Here is a 7126-nt window from a genome sequence, read left to right on the forward strand (position 1 = left end):
AAGATTCCTAATTAAAAATAAGCCCTGGCGGAAAGAAAACTCTTGACGCCTCACTCTTTATGCAATTGTAAATAACTCTTGGAATATAGAGGTAAGATAAATCACACCGAAGGAGAAAGGGGATATTCCACTACCTCTCGATTCACCCTGTCAACCCTCTTGAACCTTGGTAAATCTAATCCTAATGGTGATGGTCACTCATCAAAAGGATGATTAAAAGAGATTCTCAACCCTAGTTCACTCTATGGGAAAATAAAACATCAAGCACACAAGATTGAAACTCAAATAAATTCTCAATTAAAGGAAACACAATAAAAACCAATGAATCAAATACATCATAGGGTTTACATGTCCAAGTACCCACTAGGGGTTTAGCTCTCCATGAGGCAATACAAAATCAAAGATAAAAGCAAATAAAAGTGCAAATAATCCATAAAGATAACCCCCTTTTATTCTATGATCATGGTCTCTAAAAGACGCTCTCCCTTCTCCAAAGACTCCTCTGTCAAGCCTATGGCACACCTCAACGAATTAACGCTATCGGTAGCTTCCCCAATAACTTTCCTTTGAATAAAATCGATGTGGAATGGCATAGAAGCACTCCCAAACCTCATAAAAACCTCTTCTAAACCCTAGCTGAACTTTCTCCAAAAGATAAGGAAAATATCCCCAAATAACTCCTCGAAACGGATATTTAAATTCTGAAATCGTTCATCCACACGGGCTCAAACATGCCTATGTGGAAAATCCACATCGACATGTGGAAAATCTATATGCCTATGTAGATTTCATGCATCACATAAAGCTTCTCATAAAGATTCTAGATTTCTTTATTTTTTTCTTCTAAGACCACCCGGACCGACACAGACCCATGTGGTACGTCATCTGGCATTTCTTGATGTCTAAAACCATTTGGAGAGCTCTTGTAACCTTTGAACAAACTAGAACATGAGCTCATAACTGCCTTTCTGCCCTTTTACATCACTGATTGTCCTAAATTCTTAAGAATTTGGCACACTCTCATGTGTATAATCACGGCTTGTATCTCAGAAGTTATGTTGCACAAAAGAACTCCATAAAGGACCTCATAAACTATTTTTGTATTCTTTCTCTTCAACATGCCTTGGCAATACTAAATGCACAAAAGAACACGAAAACCCAAGAATGAGCAATAAAACCTAATGAAAACAATGCTCAATGTAAGTAAATCATACTAACTAATTTGCATTCAGAAGCACTTATCAAACTTCGTTGATTGTCCTCAACTAAAATTAACACATTAAAACATCGAAGAGGAAAAATGGAAGTGCTTGGCCTTAGGTTCATCAAAAGTGTGCAAGAATATCATTCTAGAAGTAAGGAAGATTTCAAACCCCAAATGAAAAAAATCATTGCTTTAGCAAAAACTCAAATAAATAAGAATTAATATCCAAAAGAGTGTGTGTGTAAACTCACTCATCTCAACCCAACGTCCACTCCTTGAAGTTCTTATTTATGAGGACTTATCTATAGACCAAAAGAATAGGTAGTAGCTACACACATCCTCTTCGGTAGCCCTTCCCTAAGATGCCTCCAGGATGGCTTTCACACTTCCGAGGTGATACCTCTTTCTACCGGGGGTTACTTAGCTTTCAATCATCCTATTAGATAGCTCTTTCTCTCATTAGGGCATAGTTAGTATCCAACTTATGAGAGTAGCTTCACACATTATAGGTGGTAGCTTTTTCCATCCCCTATGTACAAGCAAGACAACATTTTTTTATATTGAATTTGAAACTGCAAAAATGCTACTACAGTCCCTTAATTACTAAACTAGAGTTTTCAAGGTTTAATGAGTGAGTAGTGCAAAATAAAAGGCAATTGGACAAAAAAATTCTAAGGATTTCAGGTAAAACTAGAGAATGATGGCATTCACTGTTCAAAATTCTGCTAAACTTAAGAATAAAACCCTTGTACATAAAGTGAACCATTATTGGCTACATGAGCATAAACATGGAAAGCATAAGTAGAAAACATGTGTAATGTGAACTCCCCCTCCCCCCCACTTGAGATGTACATTGCCCTCAATGTATGCATGTAAGCATAATAAAGAGAACAACAAGAAAAATAAGCGTGTGAAGGTGAGCAATTGAAACAATACCCACATGAACTCTGAACGAAGAATTTGGTAGAGTCTAAATCACAAGAAGTTGAATTCCAAAAGACTGTGAAGATCAAATGACCATTTGGAAATGCCACATGGCTGTGTCTATTACTACTCATCAGCAACAAGACTCATAAGACCATCTGCATGTATATAGAAGGGGTTCAGTGAAGCTTATCACAAGCATAATAAAAATGAGTTTAGAACGATAAATAGATCAGGTATAAACTCGATACAAGCACCAGTAAAATAACGATCAGAAGGTAGAACCTTTTTCAGTGATCAAGTCCAAAAGATAGAGAGAAACAATAAAAACAGTAAACAAGAAAACCAAATCCAAGAGTAGGACACTTCAAGCGTTAACATCATCTACTGTTGCTGCTGGGGATGCTGGTGATGACAGTGGTGCTTGAGGCATGGGAGATGCGGTCGAATCAAAGTCTCACGCCATCATCTGTTGTAGCATGGTTAGTAGTGTCATCATCTTGGTATGGTACTCTGCGATGCGAGCAATCACCTTTGAATGGTTCGATGCCTGAGTCACACACATATCAGCAAGGTCAGTTTAGAGGACACCCACATCACTATCAAACCTCTCTAAATGATCATAGGCTCGAGGAGAGGGATGCGCAAAGAACCTTGGTCTCCATAGATGCAGGTTGCGATGATGAACCTGGTTGTGCATCCTAGGGCTCATCACTCTTGTCCTTAATCATTTAGAGGAAGCACAACTAATACATACTTACCTGGAGTAGCCCTCTTCACCATACCCATCACGCAAAATATATCTAAGCCCAGTGGTGAAGAAATGATGACCTTCTTAACTCCTCGAACTTCCTTGAGAAGACCTATCCCCCGAATTAGTGATGTGAGTACACCCACACCTACATACTGACCCTAATGTCTCATATGGCTGGCCACAACATATCCCAACTGAATGGGAAAACTCTGCACCATGGAATAGAGGTAAAGAAGGTCCAATTTTCTCAAGACACCGGTACTATCACCCCATTCATTTATTGACATGCTAAGAATGGCATGAATGTACCTATGAGCTACGCGAATAAGTAAGGAGGCTTAGTAGAGCTTGGCTCATACTGAAGGCCTCCACACAACATCTTGGAAACATGGCTAGGAGTCACTCTGAAGGGATAATCTGATGGCAGCTGAGCATACTGCTCTATGTGAAAAAAATCCTTGTTGTACAATCCAAACGTGACAGAAAACTACATCAAGCTTATGCTGTGGTACTGTCTAAGTGCGCATAATTGGATCATGCCCTCTACGACTATAGTCATTGTACGATCGGTTGAAGTTAAAGGATGCAAGGACATCCAGTGTAAGATTACAAGTAGCTAAATCCTTGATATAAAGGAGCATATTCCAATCACCAATTGAAAGGAACTTGAGTACTTCCTCTACCAATTCTCCTGCACACACATATTCAATCTCTACCAATGCCTACAAATTAGGAGTTACAGACTGTCCAAATTTGAGCCTCGATAGATTCTTAAGTCTAACTTAATGCTCAGGTACCAAGAAGTCCAACTACTTAAGGGATGCCTCACAGGGTCCACGAGGGCACTTGGAAGCCAGTTTGTTAGTTCTAAGAGCCATTCCCGCAAAAAGAGAAGGAATCAAATTTAGTATGAAAACCATTCTTCAGAAATCTACGTGGTCGTATGAAAATTCCACATGGCCATGTGTGTGCTCTGGATGAGCAAAACACAATTATGGGAATCCACACATCCATGTGGATCTGTATCCATGGTGAGCATGCCGCAGTTGGACCTCAACGACTCTCAAAACTCGCTACAAATGACTCAAACCCTTAAATAAAGCATGCACAAGTGCTTTTTCATGGAAATAACTTGCTAAAATGGATTAATTATCACCAAAATCAAAGAGAAGAATCATGGCAAAGAAAGGAAAAGAGAAAGTCTTAACGGAGAAGATGAGGCTTAAAAACTTAGGTAAAATACTGGAATACCTCAAAAATCCATTAAGTAGTTGATAGAATGGATGGGGAAGAAGAAAAGACATGATCCTTGGTGTGGAGACGTTTGAATGTGAAAGGCCGCGAAGATGAAAAATGAGAGAAAATGCACCCTTTCAAATTTTTATGATCCACACGAGAATAAGGAATTTTCACATGCCCATATGTCTCCACGAGGCAAACCACAGGGGAACTCATATGCCCTTGTAGATTCTATGGATGGAAAAAAAGTTTCAGAAACAAATCAACATGGCCGTGTGGATTCTTCAGATAGTGTCAAATTTTCTGAAAAAAAATCCACATGGGCATGTGGATTATCTAGATGGACAAAACAAAGTGTGAAACTATCCACATGGGCATGTGGAAATTTCACATGCCCATGTGTTTAAACTTTTAGCCCATAAATTGTTCAAATTCTGTTGAAAACAGTGGAAACAAATGGATAGGCTGCAGAAACTAAAATTTAGCCAATAGATAACCAGAAACTTGACTAAACGCATGGAAAGAAACCTAAACTTTGCCACAAAGAATAATATATGAATTAACATCAAAAGATGATGAAAGCACTCAACACCAATAGTATCAAACAAAAGTGACTACTCATTGGAATTATTTCTGCAGAATTAAAAATATGAACTATAACTAAAGAAAACACTTGAGTTGCCTCCCAAGAGCTTGTTTTATGTCATGAGCTTAATGTACTTGTTTCTTACCTCAAGGGGGTTCATGAAGCAAAGATGCTCTCTTACTTGCATCCTTAAAGCATGATGAACAATGATTTTGTAAGTTAAAGGATGAGTGATAGAGCTTGTTACCAAATGAGGGAATATCACTCTTAGCTTGTGTGTGCTCATCCCTAGAAGTGTTGGGGTGTTTCTTGTGGTGATGTCTCAACCTCTTCAGCTTTTGGATCATCTTCTTCATTATCCCAGGGTAGGTTGTACTTTATCCACTAGACAAAATGATGAAATTTCTTCATTCTTAGCCTCTTGGTCTAGCTATCCTGCCAGTGGATCTCGGCATAACATGTCCTACACATAATCATCAAATAACTCATCAATTATGTCAAGAAAGTATAAAGTATCATCAAAATCAGACAATGTCTCATGGCTTCTGCAAGGCGATAGGTCAATTTCTCATCCCTAATCCTCAATGTCATCTCCCCCACCATCCATGTCAATAAGAGCCTTTGAAGTATGCAGGAGCGGTCTCCTAAGTATCAATGGTACATCGACATCCTCATCCATATGAAGAACCACAAAATCAATAGGAAAGATATACTTGTCAACCTTGATAAGAACATCTTCAATGATACCCCTCGGACGTCTAATTGAACAGTCAGCTAACTGAAGCATCATCCAAGTGGATCTTGGTTCTCCCAAACCCAACATATGGAAGAAAGTGTAAGGCATCACGTTAATAGTTGCTCCTTAGTTTGCCAATGCATTTTCTTCACCCAAATTCTCAATGTTGCACGGAATAATGAAATTTCTGTGATCCTTCATCTTGTTCGGCATGATCTTCTGCAATACTTTCAAACATGATTCATCTAAGATCACCACTGCACTCTCCTCCATTTTTCTTTTATTGGTCAAGAGGTCCTTCAAAAACTTCTCAAAATGAGGCATTTGTGACAACGCCTCCATGAATGGGATATTAATGTGCAACTGCTTGAATAGGCCTAGAAATTTCTTGTATTGCTCATTGTTTTGGTCAGTTTTTAGTCTTGAAGTGAAGGGGATCCTTGGTTTCTAAGGTGTGGGAATTATCTCTTTCTCCTTACCCTTCTCCTCAATCTTTTTCTCCTTGGGTGAATCATGTGCAACCTTCTTAGCTGGGAGCTTACTCTCAAGTTCACGACCACTCCTCAAAGTAATTACTTTCAGCTGTTCTCTTGGGTTCATCTCTGTGTTACTAAGCAAGCTCTCTTGGGGTCTCTCCAAAAGTGACTTTGTAACCGTCCCACCTGACTTTCCAAATTGTGCAATGATATAGTGTGGCTATGAAGTAGTCTCTATGCCCTGAAAACATGTATCGGAAGACTGGATGAATTTGGTTAGTGCCTTTTCCAATCCGATTCTCTTGACCTAAAACTCTATTCTCCAAATTTAGAAATTGTGGTTTCTAAAAACATGGTTGTGCAGAAGGTCTCAACAGCGCTTGATTGCTCCAAGAAATTTTTTTGGTGATTTCACTACCGCGGATTGAATGTATTACTATAGAGGTTGTCTTGCTCTCTCACTGCATTCCCACAAAATCTTCCTCCTCAACAACAGCTACATCACTGACAAAAATAAGATATCCATATGAGCTATGTTTACCTCCACACCCATCTCAGTTCATCACCACTACCACTCTTACAAAAGTTAGAGTATCAAACTTCTTGCTCAATGATTCCACTTGGGCTGCTAGGGATGTGATTGCATCAATTTCATGAAGACCAGTTATCTTCTTCTTGTTAGAGCATTCCATTGATACTTGCTCATAACTATTTCTTCAATGAGTTATCGGGCAACTTCTGGGGTTTTGCTTCCTAAGGTACCTCTTACTATGGCATTAAGTAACTATTTCATGCTTGGATTAAACCCATTGTAGAGGTATGGATAATCATCCACTTGGGGAACCTGTGTTGAGGATATTTCCATAGAAGATCCTTGAACCTTTCCCATGTCTCAAAGAGAGATTCCAATTCCATTTGCACATAGGAAGATATCTCAATCATAAGCTTTGCAGTTTTTCTGGGAGGGATGTACTAAGCAAGAAAAGCTTCTACCATTTCCTCCTGTGTAGTGATTGATGCTTGAGGTCATGACTGTAACCAATGTTTTGCTTCTAAGAACTTCTCAATGTGATTGTTTGGATCTTCATCTGCCAAACTGCTAAACTGTGCGGACTTCTGTATCATTTGGATGAAACTCAGCTTGAGCTCAAAGCTTTGAGCTGTAATCGGTGGTTGACAATGCTAGACTACTTGCTACAAGCTGTAG

The 7126-nt window shown here is 39.0% G+C and overlaps 1 non-coding gene across 1 annotated transcript; it reads left to right on the forward strand.

Annotated features, from left to right (window-relative positions):
* Positions 1 to 6760: 6760 nt before the first annotated feature.
* LOC120253616 lies at positions 6761 to 6867 on the forward strand. Its single transcript, XR_005534342.1, has one exon. It is a non-coding gene; the product is annotated as a small nucleolar RNA R71 (small nucleolar RNA).
* Positions 6868 to 7126: the final 259 nt, after the last annotated feature.

The sequence above is a fragment of the Dioscorea cayenensis genome, unplaced genomic scaffold (assembly GCF_009730915.1).
Source record: "Dioscorea cayenensis subsp. rotundata cultivar TDr96_F1 unplaced genomic scaffold, TDr96_F1_v2_PseudoChromosome.rev07_lg8_w22 25.fasta BLBR01000132.1, whole genome shotgun sequence".
Lineage (NCBI taxonomy): Eukaryota > Viridiplantae > Streptophyta > Magnoliopsida > Dioscoreales > Dioscoreaceae > Dioscorea > Dioscorea cayenensis.